The sequence below is a fragment of the Mirounga angustirostris genome, unplaced genomic scaffold (assembly GCF_029215605.1).
Source record: "Mirounga angustirostris isolate CCGP_5_RB_7025 unplaced genomic scaffold, mMirAng1.0.hap1 SCAF_5, whole genome shotgun sequence".
Lineage (NCBI taxonomy): Eukaryota > Metazoa > Chordata > Mammalia > Carnivora > Phocidae > Mirounga > Mirounga angustirostris.
This window is the reverse complement of record NW_026991713.1, coordinates 49,469,519-49,482,647: the sequence shown is the minus strand read 5'-3', so window position 1 is coordinate 49,482,647 and position 13,129 is coordinate 49,469,519. Positions and strand designations below refer to the sequence as shown.

The window sequence follows — 13,129 nt, the reverse complement described above, 5'->3', positions numbered from 1 at the left end:
ATTGTGCTAAATGCTTTGGATAATTATCTCATTTAATTCTCACAACAATACAATGACTAGCTATTACAATTATCTTGATGTTACATGAGAAAAATTAAGCTTGGAGAGATGAACTAACTTGCCTGAGATCAAGAACTAGGACATGACGAACTCAGGAGCCAGCCAGAGCCATCATTCCCAAGCTGGTGGAAGGACTCATATATTCTCTTAGCCATATGCACTAAAGACACAGATATGGACACACACGTTTTAAATGTATCTAAATTTAAATTTCAAAGCTAGAAATGTAAAGAAATTTGTTTTGTAAAAAGTCCAAATTTGAGGGGCGCCTGGGTGGCTCAGTCGTTAAGCGTCTGCCTTCGGCTCAGGTCATGATCCCAGGGTCCTGGGATCGAGCCCCGCATCGGGCTTCCTGCTTGGCAGGAAGCCTGCTTCTCCCTCTCCCTCTCCCCCCTGCTTGTTTTCCCTCTCTCACTGTGTCTCTCTCTGTCAAATAAATAAATAAAATCTTAAAAAAAAAAAAAGTCTAAATTTGACCAAGGCTTCTCAAATCTGTTAAGAAAAAGGTTTGGTGATGAAGAATGATGCTCAGAAAGACAGCCTCCCCTCTTTTGTTAAATGGTTCATGGTTCTCTTTTTTAAAGAAGATGCAAAATCTATTCTTCTACTAGGAATAAAAGAGGATTATTCTGAATCAATTTATTCTCTTAGATTTTTTTGTGTAGTGTATCTATCAATAATGAAAATTTGACAAGACTTTTTATTTAAGAAGTACTTAAAAATGCTTTATTTCACAGGGATGTCTCCAGAGTCTGTCCATAAAAATAGTTCTCTGTGTTTTCATTTTCTTTATTCATACCTACTTCCTATCTTAAAAAATAAAATTTGCAAAACAAATAAAACAACTGCCTAAAAAATCTTAACACATTCACAGGAAAATGTGAGGAGAAAGTAAAATCAATCACACAAGAAAGTTAACCATGGTTAAAATACCAAAGATACAAGACAGTCATACTAACATAGTACAAGGCTAGACCACCCTGTCCAATAGAAATGTGAGCTACATATGTAATTTTAAATATTCTGTAGTCATATTTATAAAAATTTAAAAGTGAGTGAAATTAATTTCAGTAACATTTTATCCAGTATCAAAAAAGTGAGTGAAATTAATTTCAGTAACATTTTATCCAGTATCAAAAAGTTATCATTCCAACATGTAATCAGTTTAAAAGTTATTGATGAGATACTTTGTATCTTATTAGAGATTATTAAAATTATATATATCATATAATATATCTAACATATATTTTTCATATATATATATATATGCTAAGACTTGGAATCTGGTATGTATTTTTCACTTACAGCACATCTCAATTTGGACTAACCACATTTCAGGTACTCTTATAGCCCCATGTGGCTAGTGCCTATGGTATTGGACAGCAAAGAGTTGGACTATCACAAAGCTGAATATTCTTCCAGTTTCTAAAACATCAAAGCTTCCTATCTTCAGGGAATAGCTACCTGCTGCCTCATCCTTTTCTCTCCTGGCACTTTTCCCTTTTATTGCTTCCCATCCTCTCTATCAATTCTTTACTAAACCCACACTAGAAAAAACAATGTTCTGTCAACAGAGCACAATACAGAAGAAATTATATAGCACTAGTACCCTTTTCCCTCTGTTTTATACAGTACCTAGGTTATTTCCCTGCTCTTGTATTATTTTATTTTCAGATATCTTGCCTTTGATTTATAGGGGCTGCCAGTTTTTTACAGGTTTACTACTGAAAACTCCAGAAAGAGTTTCTTTCTATGAGAGGAGTGACTTTTCTTTCTGATATTAACTGTGTCCATTTGCATTTTTTTATTCTGGAAGCCTCCTCAAGTCATCTTTTCTTTCAAAGAAGTTGGGATGTTTGTTACAAATGAACTGCTAATGAAATAGTTTCTGTGAGGCACCTGCATGGCCAGTTGGTTAAGTATCTGACTTAGGCTCAGGTCCTGGGATCGAGCCCCACGTCGGGCTCCCTGCTCTGCTTCTCTCTCTCTCTCTCTCCCTCTGCCCCTCCCCCTGCTCCTTCTCTCTCGCTCACTCTCTCTCAAATAAATAAATAAAATCTTAAAAAAAAAAGGAAATAGTTTTCAAGGAAAACCTGCAGCGTGTCAGGGTGTGTGTGTGTGTGTGTGTGTGTGTGTGACAGAACAACAGAAACAGAGAGCAGAGTCCGAGTAAAAAACGGACACCAGATAGACACTTTTGCTTATAATCATCAAGGTGCTGGTATGAAGTTGCCTAAAGGAGCTATGCGCCCAGAGGGGGTCCTGACCAAACCACCAACTCCTCTGCAAGGAGAATCTATTATTATGGGAAGATAATTAGAAAGTCAAGAAAAAACAACTATAGCATTTCCGAGATCATAGTGAAGAAAGGTTAACTGCAAACGAGGTGCTAAACAGATTTATACTATTTGGATAAAACAGATCTGTGGTCATGTCTGGTGTTTCACGTGATACACATCTGACCCAGAAAAAATACAAAAACATTACATTCTGAGTGCAAGATGGCATGGGAAATGGAAAACAGTAACACTAGAAAAAAACTTGCTGTCTTCCCCCGAATGATAACAGGAGGAGACTGCAAGCCGAGGGACAAAAAGGGCAAGGGCAACATGACAAGGGGATAAAAAATAAGAAGAGAAATGTCAGCCCAGTTTATCATCTATATTTTGACAATTAAAAACAATAGTTAATTCAGGGCGGTTAAGGACTGGCAGAAGTAGGCGGTAAAACAGTCAACTTAAGAATTAAATTCAGATGGAGAAAAGAGCAGTATACACCTTTCTGTGAACAGAACAGTTAATGTCTAGGTGACAAAGAAGGTTTTCAACATACCACTGTATTAGCAGCCTTCCCCGATTAGACTTTGCAAATAAATAGGCCAATAAGAGATGTCTACTTCTCCAGGCAAACAAGCAGCCCTTGAAAACACACTATATGAAAAAGAGGAATGAGAAAGAGAACTGGTCTGAAGCCAGATCGCAGGGACTGCATTTATCCACCTAACATGCACCCTGGGCTCAGTGTGTGCCTGGCGCACAGCAGGTACTCGTTAATTATCTGTCACAAATAGTTCTGGGCAATGGCCACAGCTGCAGGTTACTACTACGTATATTTCTGTCCCCAAATATGTTGGGGCAGGAAAAATGTTGAGAACCACTGGCTTAGTGTCAACTTCCCCAAAAGTGAAAGGGTGAAAACCTAGTAGCAACAGGGGTCCTGCTATTATCTGAGCTGGTGGAGTGACCCCCCCCCCAAAAAAGACAAAAAAAAAACCTTTATCAGAGTAGGGCTCAGAGTAGAAGTCATGAGGAAGAACCCTACCAAAAGCCAAGGTGTGACTGATACAACTAGATCTGTGGATCAGGAGCCAGGGACCCTCTATGGATATAATATGTATATTATACTCATAATATACACTTTTTATTTTATGTAAATCAGGCACTTGACCTTTACCAGGACTTAGAAGGATCCTGTCCCAGTGTCGAGGATGTTGTGCAAGCTCCCCCACCCCAAAGCACGGGATAACAAGGAGGGGAAAGAAAGTTAACACTCTGTGATAAAACGAGACAAAGTAAATGGTAGTAAAATTAGTATGTTAACAAATCAATCTATCTTCTATTCAAAATCATCAGTTCCTAGTGGATTACCACAAGAGCCATGGGTATGGAAAGACTGAATCACTGTGGAGGGCCTCTTCTCCCTTACATGTTTAAGTGGAAGGGGGCAAATTCTCATTACCAGGAGTTTCTTTACCTTCCAGGAAAAAAATATAGACACTATAGCTGTGTAGACTTTCTTGCCCTTAACTATGATAATAGCTAGTTCTTTCTCAGGTGCCTTTAGTGCTTTTCTGTTGCTTTCTATGTCATAATTAAAATATTATCTTCATTTCATATGCATGCTCCCTAGAGACCCACCTAGCTCCTGTTGTTCCAGGCGTGGCAGTGGAAAGTTACCAAAGTAAGCAGCATTGTAATGTATGAACAAATGCATAAAAACACATTAAAAATGAAATAAACTAAACACTGCTTAGTTCCATCCTTACCTCATGTCCCTCTTTCCCCTTCATTTCTCACCCATGCATTTATCAAGATGGTCCTCTATTTCTGAAAAAAAAAAAAAAAAAATTCCATTCCTATAATAAGACTAGCCCTTCCCTTCCTCTTCACTCCTTCTCCAGTCATTTAATTCTTTCTGCAATATACAGCTTCCCCCTTCTTGGGGATTGGTGCCGGAAAGATAATAAAGAACATGGGGCCCCAGACAGAATTGCTTTGTTGAATTTCTGGTTCTCATGATCCTAGACTACTCTGCAGATTCTTGCGGTCTTATTTGTCTTCCTGATTTGGAGTCCTACTGCATATTCTGACCTCTAAGACTGGTCTGACTGAAAGTCCCTGATTGTGAATCAGTCTGTCCTGGATTGCTAAATTCATTGCAGACCTCCATGCTGACTCCTCCTCGCAGCCCCTTCCCCTCCCGGGGGAGGCCTGTCCCCCCCGACCCCATGCATCTCCTGTTTTTGCCTCAGCACCTCCTTCTGTGTAGACAACTCAGAACCGCCCAGACACTGATACTATACGGTAAGTCCTTGAGTAACACATCCATCATCATTTAGTTTCATACGTAGAAATCCTACCCAATTAGGTTATAAACAGTTCTATTAGTGCTGCTGACAATTACTAAATTCATGTACTGTATGGCTATATATCACCAGCAGGAGATTAATGAATTGGGCTTCCAGTTCTAACAAAGTCGTTTTGGTCCTATAAAAGGCAAAAGTAGGAAGCACTGCATTGCAGGGACCACGTGAATGTCAGGGTCAAAGCATTTCATGCACCGCCTGACAGCTGTATCTGAAAGCATCACTCCATCACATGAGGTTCCTAGATAGTGAGGAACATCAAAAGCTTCTATTGCTCCCAGGTGGCCAAGCTACCAAATTACCTCTACAGGAAATCTGACCAGACATATATAAGCTAGTCTGTAAGAAGGATTGTGGTGTTATACAATCAGCATTCAGGAATAGTCAGTAAAACCCAGCAGAAAATATACACATGACTTCCAGATGATTTATATAGAGAGCAGAAAGACCTCGTTGGTTTGGCCAAGACTGTAGATAAATCAAAGCTGAGGAAAGGCAAGTTATATGGGGGTAAACGATCAGTTAGGAATCATACAGAGTGAAGGAGAAGGAAAAACAGGCTGATCAATAAATGCATTCATTCGACATTTATTTTGTACCCAGTTAGGTCCCAGATATTTCACTAGGAATTACAGAAATAAAAATGAACGAGCCGATATTTTTCTTCATAAGAAGCTCACATTCCAATGTTGCGACAAACACATAAATAAAGCATTGTGATAGATGGTAAGTGTGGTCATGCAATTATGCAAAGTCCTTACGGAGCAGAGAGAAAGGACTTACCTCACAGAGAAAGTGGAAGTAACCTTCGAACGTATCTTAAAAAGGAGTAAGGCTTTTTTTTTTTTAACATATAATGTATTATTTGTTTCAGAGGTACAGGGTATCAAGGAGGGCACGGATTGCATGGAGCACTGGGTGTTATGCGCAAACAATGAATCATGGAACACTACATCAAACACTAATGAGGTACTGTATGGTGACTAACATAACATAATAAAATAAAATTTAAAAAAAAACAGTAAACAAGCAAAAAAAAAAAAAAGGAGTAAGACTTGCCATGTGGCGGTGCGGGGACATTTCAAAGTGTCAGGAAGGTTGAAAACAGCAAAGGAAGGAGGTAAAGATAATAAGGTGCACTGGAAAGGGCCAGTGAGGAGCAGGACACAGAGGCGTCCCAGAAGCCTGAGAGGACAGATGGTCAATGACCACAGGGTGGGGAGAAGTGACCAAAGCAGCAGTGCTGGGCCACCGTGATACTGGGCTCCATGAGCCAACCACACCCAGAGACAGGGCGTACTTTGCCACTAGAGAGTAAACCGAACACTTAAAACTGAAGAAGGGTACATTTATTCACTTGAAGTGAGTTCTCAAATGTATGAGCTTAGACTATCTCACAAAATAACCATCATACAAAGGACCAGTCCAGCCAGAAGAAAAGACAAATCCCACCCTGGCAGGATTTGCTGGCCGTCGTGTGTCCCAAATTTACAACAAAGATAAAAGGGATGGAAATATCAGCAATCTTCTTGCTTGAAAAATAAATAATGCTGTTGAGAGTTAGAGCTTGGAAGAGAAAGGGAACTCTGTAAAAAGAGCTAGAAGAAAATTTAGAAATGGACAAACATCCCCAAAGTCACTTATTTCCATCACTTTGATGGATACACTGGGTATTTTGTAGCCTTGCCACTCAAAAGGTGGTTCTCGGACCAGCAGCCTCAGCATCACCTGGAAGCTTGGTAAGGGATGCGGAATCTTGGGCTGCACCCCAGATCTGTAGAGTCAGATTCTGGAGTTTATTCAGATCCCTATATGAATCAGGTGTACATTGACGTTTGAGAAGCATTGTTCTACAGAACTGGGGAAACTGTCCATGCTACAAAGAGGGCAGAGAAGCTACTGCTAAGGCACGCAGTAGAAACATGCCCTTCTCCACCTCCGGTCCTCAGCACCCTCTTGTGGCTCTCTCAACTTGAAATCCTGCGGGTCTGTCCGCCGTTTCCCTGGAATGCCTCAGAATACCTACATTACCTATATGCCTACACCACTGTGGCTGAGCTTAATTAGGTATTAAAGGAAGAAGACTACAATTATCTCCTTAACGCAATATCTCACTAAGGTGTAAAAGGCTGATTGGATTAACATCCTCAGCAAGTATTGACATTTTAAGGGTATTTGTTAATCCAATTGGATTTCTAATTGGTAGTCTACGGGAAAGACTTATTCTTGAGCTGGGAAGGCTTCCAGGCATGTATTGTTCCTGCCCGCTGCAGACTACTGCTAGCAGAACAATAAATTATTAGAATCCACTTAGGGGCCAAATACTGTTACAGTAAATTAAACTATGCTCATCTAAGTTATGGAAATGATGGCGATGATAGGCCAAGCAGACTAGCTAAGATTAAATTCTTTACTATGGGGCAGGGTGCTGCTGTTGGCACCGTTCGAGTCTGAGTGCCAGTGGAGAAATCCCACTCGGCCGTGTGTCTCCATGTTGTAAGGCAAGAATGGGAAGCGGCCCCATCAGAGCCGGGCAGCCATAAGCTAGGGTGTCAGCTCTTTATATGAACAGTCCGAGAAAGCCAAGTGTCTGGATGCTACAGTCCACTCATCAAGGGGAGGAAGGCACAGGTCCTGCAGAAAAGTGAGCTTAGGTATAACCTCACCCCTGGGAGAAGAAGGCAGCCCCTCCCCTCTCTGTCCTAGCTGGCTTATTGTCCAGTCAACCCAAACTCAATTGGGTCAACCTAAGTCTGACATGCCCTGTACAACTCTAAGGATGGATAGCTGCTTCTGAATAACAATTTAAATAAGTCTGTTAAATCATATCCGATGCCCAGATAACTACAGATGGCAAAGGGAATACAATCCTAAAATCAGTCTTAAATGAGACATACTAACAGCAATAGAGGTTCACAGAATAAGCAAAAGACTTGTGAAATATAGGGGTTAAGTCACCTAACTACAGATATCAAAGAGAATTTAAAATAAATTCTTTACATGTGATCATTAAAAGAGCATAGGCAATGAACTTTTAATTCATCTAAAGTAATTGGAAGATTGATTTAAACCAATAGAGACTAAAATATTCTAAGGTTGCTATAACTTTATTCTCTTTCATCTTCAGATATTTCTTACAGTAGTCTGCTTTTGGGGGGATAGCATTAATTAAAAAAAAAGCTTTCAAGTTAAAATAGAAATACTATCTAGGTGAGAAATTGAGAAAGAATTATAGATACAGCTTGTGGAATCCTCCAGAATTCTTTATTTGACTCTAAAGGAGGAACATTTGGAATGGTTTTCCCCAACAGCGCTATGCATTCTATCATGGAACAGTTTTGCCTCTATCAGCTCCCTCAGTAACGGAGACCGAAAGGAGAACCGGAAAATGAAAGATTAAGAAAACTAACGCACATAGAGGAGTAAGCTAAGGAAGGAACTAGTTGAGATGCGACTATCTATGGACGTGCAGAAATACGCACTGAAAAAGTAAACTGGCAAACTATTCTGTCCCTCCATATTCTGCATCCTGCACCCATCCAACCCCCCAACCTAGTCCACACACTTCGGAAATCAAAGGTAAAGGAATATGCAGGATCATCTTCCGTAACAGCAGAGTGGAGCTGGAGCCCACAGAGCATACTGGTCCTTGGTTTAGTGTACTTTAATTCTAACCTGACTCAGAAGTCACCTCCTCCCTGAGGTCTTCTCTGCCCACAGGAGCAGGTGTTAGGAGCTATCCTTGGTATTCATGCCTGGCTCATTGGCAGATGTTCCACAAAGGAATATTGAATTGTATAAGAATGTAGATTTAGAGTGGTGCTTTCATTAACCCCAATGAGAAACAATTCACAGTTTGTTTAGCTAAAGTGAATAGATTTAGATTTCTTACCAAACTGACCTCACTTACAGACTTGGCAAATTTGCTTTTAAGTTTCACATATAATCTAAAAGTGCTGACAACATGTGTCACCAGTGTAAAGTTTACATCGCCATCCAGTGGTGGGAGGTGAGATCTAAAGTGACTGAAATGACCCTGCTGCAAGTTCAAATAAAAGCAAAGCACAGAGCCATAATGAGTGACTATCAATAACAGAAGCATGTCACAAATCCAAGCGACCAATGCAACAGGTGCACAGAGAGAACACTAGATTATCATTCTCATGGGCAGGACCTCACGTTTTCAACACATCACTCACTAATGAATACTAGTGGAAATATTTGAATATAGAGGAAATATTTATCCATATTGTAAACCATAACAAAGTCTGACACTAGAACTTATTATGGTTGGAAACTTCTGTTTAAGAGACAACGAGACTTTGACTCTAAGGACCATGGCACAGAATGAACAAAGGGAACTGGCTGGAATGCAGAATATTTTTATCAAACACCTACACAGTCCTTCATCTGAGAGTTCCCCTGATTTACTATTTTCAGGGAGACTAAATTCACATGTCTCCCTGAAATGCTTTTCAGTTTGAAACAAAATGACATTGAGGTTTTTTTATTTTATTATATTATATTATGTTACGTTAGTCACCATACATCATTAGTTTTTTTTTTAATTTTTTTTATTATGTTACGTTAATCACCATACATTACATCATTAGTTTTTGATGTAGTGTTCCATGATTCATTGTTTGCGTATAACACCCAGTGCTCCATTCAATATGTGCCCTCCTTAATACCCATCACCGGGCTAACCCATCCCCCCACCTCACCCCCTCTAAAACCCTCAGTTTGTTTCTCAGAGTCCATAGTCTCTCATGGTTCGTCTCCCCCTCTGACTCCCCCCCTCCATTTTTCCCTGCCTACTATCTTTTTTTTTTTTTTAAACATACAATGTATTATTTGTTTCAGAGGTACAGGTCTGTGATTCATCAGTCTTACACAATTCACAGCACTCACCATAGCACATACCCTCCCCAGTGTCCATCACCCCGCCACCCCATTCCTCCCACCCCCCCACCACTCCAGCAACCCTCAGTTTGTTTCCTGAGATTAAGAGTTCCTCATATCAGTGAGATCATATGATACTTGTCTTTCTCTGATTGACTTATTTCGCTTAGCATAATACCCTCTAGTTCCATCCAAAAATGACATTGAGTTTTATATTTATAGTAAATTAAACCAAACATGTTCTGATATAGGACTAGAGTACTCCTGAAAAAATCAAAGATTTTCCAAGGATAATCACACATTTTTTTTCATTTGAAGACTTAAATGCCTAGAGCACTTGTCCTAACTATTATGTCCAAAGCCTTATACATATGGGTGATTAACATATGTGATTTAATGATAAAACATATGTGATTTAATGATAAAATTGCTAGTAAGTACGAACTCCTGATTTATTTAGATATAGCACCATAGGCTAGTGACATGGCTTTTTTATACCTTTTTAAATAAAAGTCATTTCTGTGAGACTGTTATTAAGCAATAAGCTAATCAATTAAACAATGACTAGGTACCTTTGTACCTCAGTGGTCTTGGGAAACTACAGGGAAATATATGAAGTATAAATGTGGCCCTTACCTACAAGAAGGTTATAATCTTGTTGAAAAAAAAACTTAAATTTAAAAAAATGCATTATCAAAATATAATGCCTCAGATCTGATGTAGTAAATGTAACATCTATTTCAAAAATAAATTTTGGTCCAGCAAATCAGTCAGTTCATATTTGCTTACATTTAGACAACAACGGAGAACTTTAAAACTAGTGGAAACTTCTCAGTAAATTATTTATGATCTTTTATAATCTGGCCCTGAATTACCTTTCTAGTATTATTTCTCACTGAGCCTTCCCTGCCTACCATGCTGTGTACTCTAGCCAAAATAGAATATTCTCTCCTCTTTCATGTCACTATGTGTTTCTCATGCTCTTTTCTTCTGTTTATATTGCTATCCACCTTTCTAAAAAAATCTAAAACAAAACAAAACAAAACAAAACAAAAAAACCCCCTCAGTAGCAAGAGGACTACTACTTACTAATAACTAAAGTCCATTTTCCACCTTCCTTGCAGTTAGATGTGGACATATATGTCTGAGTCCCAGGAAACAGAATGTGAATGGAAGTGATGGGGGTTACTTCTTGGTCTGGCCCATAATAACTTCCACCTGCAGACCTCTTATTCCAAGGTTCGGGAAGAAGGGAAAGCAGCAAGTGGGAATGATCCATGGCCCCCAAATCACCCTGCGGAGCAGAGCCCCCTTCCACCACTGCTGATCCACTTCGGGCTGCTGGCCTGAGATATGAGTGAGATGTGGGAGTTGATTTGTCATAGCAGCTAGCATTATTAACTTTAACCAATACACCTCCCTCTCTTTTAGTCGTGGACCAAAGACTCCTCCCCTTTGCAAAGTCTTTTCCACCTCCTCAGGCAGAATTAATTGCCTTCTGCACTAGGCTCCCAGAGCATTTATTATGTATATTTACTGTTCATTGCTACCTAATTCATCAACTGGTTTGTGAGTTCCCTGAGGGTACATACTGTTTTACTCATCTGGGAATCCATAACCTAGCCCATAGTAGGTAGTCAATGAATGTTTATTGAAAGTTCCTGAATGATTGATGGCATCTAAGAAAGTTATATTAAATTACTAGAATGCTTATACATGAACTTGATTTAGAACACAAGAGAAAACACTATTCTTTTTTCTTTTTCTTTTTTGGTTACTGAGAAAACACTACTTTGGATCCAGCAATGCATTCAACTTACACTTAAATGCCATGCTTAAACAGTAACATTGCTTTGAATAAACATGGTTCATTTATTCTTCTCCTATATGGTGCAATGTAAATCATCAAACTCAACTACCATAAATGCATTTCCTCTTACTCTGACTCTTAATTGCCCTTAGGGTTTAAGTGACAACATGCTGGTAAATAATTATGATCTGTTGTGATTTTTGAGGATAGTTTTGACAAAAAAAAAAAAAAAAGACTGATGGAAGGATATCTCTGGTATTCATTCAAGGATAATCCAGCCAGAAATAATTTAAGAAGGTCTACAACACAAATGTTAATGTAAAACTGAAAATATGCAAAAGATCAATTAGTAGACTCTAATACCAAAAATTGAAACAAAACCCATACATTTCTGAATTCATAAGTATTATGTGCCTGCTTCTGTCCCCAGGCTGTATTACCACATAGGGTATCTTGAGGATTGTAGATGGGATGAAGCAACCATACATGCACACCGAGACACATGCACACAGAGAATACGACTAGATTGAATCCTTCATATCCTTCATTTTATTAATAAAGAGACATAATATCATTTCCATGCAACTTCTGGCCCTGAGTACTCTTAGTAAGGGCAGACAGCTGTCTCTACACTGCCACCCAGGTTAGGGTCTCACAGGATCTAAGAGCACAATTCTTCCTTAACCAGGGCCCTTATTATTACTATATCATTATTCCAGAAGAATTAAGACTAACATGGAGTTCTCTTGATTCTCAAATAAATATCAGCCTGAGAGAGGCCCCATCTTCATATAGGGACAATGGGAAAAGGAGGACAGAAAGTAGTGGAGGGTGGGGCACCTTGGTGGCTCAGCTGGTTAAGTGGCCAACTTTTGGTTTCAGCTCAGGTCATGATCTCAGGGTCTTGAGATCGAGCCCTGCGTCAGGCTCCACACTCAGCATGGAGTCTGCTTGAGATTCTCTCCCTCTTCCTCTCCCTTCCCCCTACTCCATGTGTGCTCTCTCTCTCAAATAAATAAACAGATCTTAAAAAAAAGAAAGAAAGAAAGTAGTGGAGGGTGAAAAGCCCAAAGTCCCCTAAAAATAACTCTACATTCCACATTCTGGGAAGCCCATCTCCCAGAGTTTGCCTACCTTATTCTGACTTTTTGGGGGGAAGCTTTTATTAAATCATCTAAATCTTCATTCTGACCCCAAAGCAACCCACCTTTATTCTACTGGGTTTTTTTGTTTTGTTTTGTTTTGTTTATTTGTTTTACAGTATGAATCCCCTAATGAGGCAAAAGGACAAACTGGGAAAGAAAGCCTTGATTTTTAATTTTTCTCCAGAAGGAATTACCTAACATTCGATAAAGAAAGGGAGGATGTAAGATGTTCCTATAGTCACTGCAACATCAGGCCTTCCTCTCATGTGATCTCTAGTAATACACAATTTTGAAAATAAAGAAAAGTAACAATAAAGGCAGCCCTTCTTTAACACTTTTATCTAGTTGCCTGTCACATGAGTTTGCCTCCCTCCCCCACCCCCCCAAACCCATGACATAAAAATGACCATCTTAACCATATTTACATGTTCAGTCCAGCAATGTTAAGTATATTCACATCCTTCTGCAATAGATCTCTAGAACTTTTTCCCCTTTCATCTGAAACACTGTACCCATTGAACAACTTCCCACTTCCCTCCTCACCACCCCCCTACCTGCAACCACGAT

The 13,129-nt window shown here is 39.4% G+C and overlaps 1 protein-coding gene across 10 annotated transcripts in view; it reads right to left on the bottom strand.

Annotated features, from left to right (window-relative positions):
* Window positions 1-13,129, bottom strand: part of GRIP1 (glutamate receptor interacting protein 1) — a 661,409-nt gene that overhangs the window by 331,707 nt on the left and 316,573 nt on the right. Inside the window, exon 2 of one of the 10 annotated variants that reach the window (XM_064590931.1) lies at window positions 4,106-4,166. The exons of the other annotated variants lie outside the window; for them this stretch is intronic. The gene's annotated coding sequence lies outside the window, so the exon portion shown is untranslated. The remainder of the gene's footprint in view (window positions 1-4,105; window positions 4,167-13,129) is intronic. 10 annotated transcript variants of the gene reach the window in all.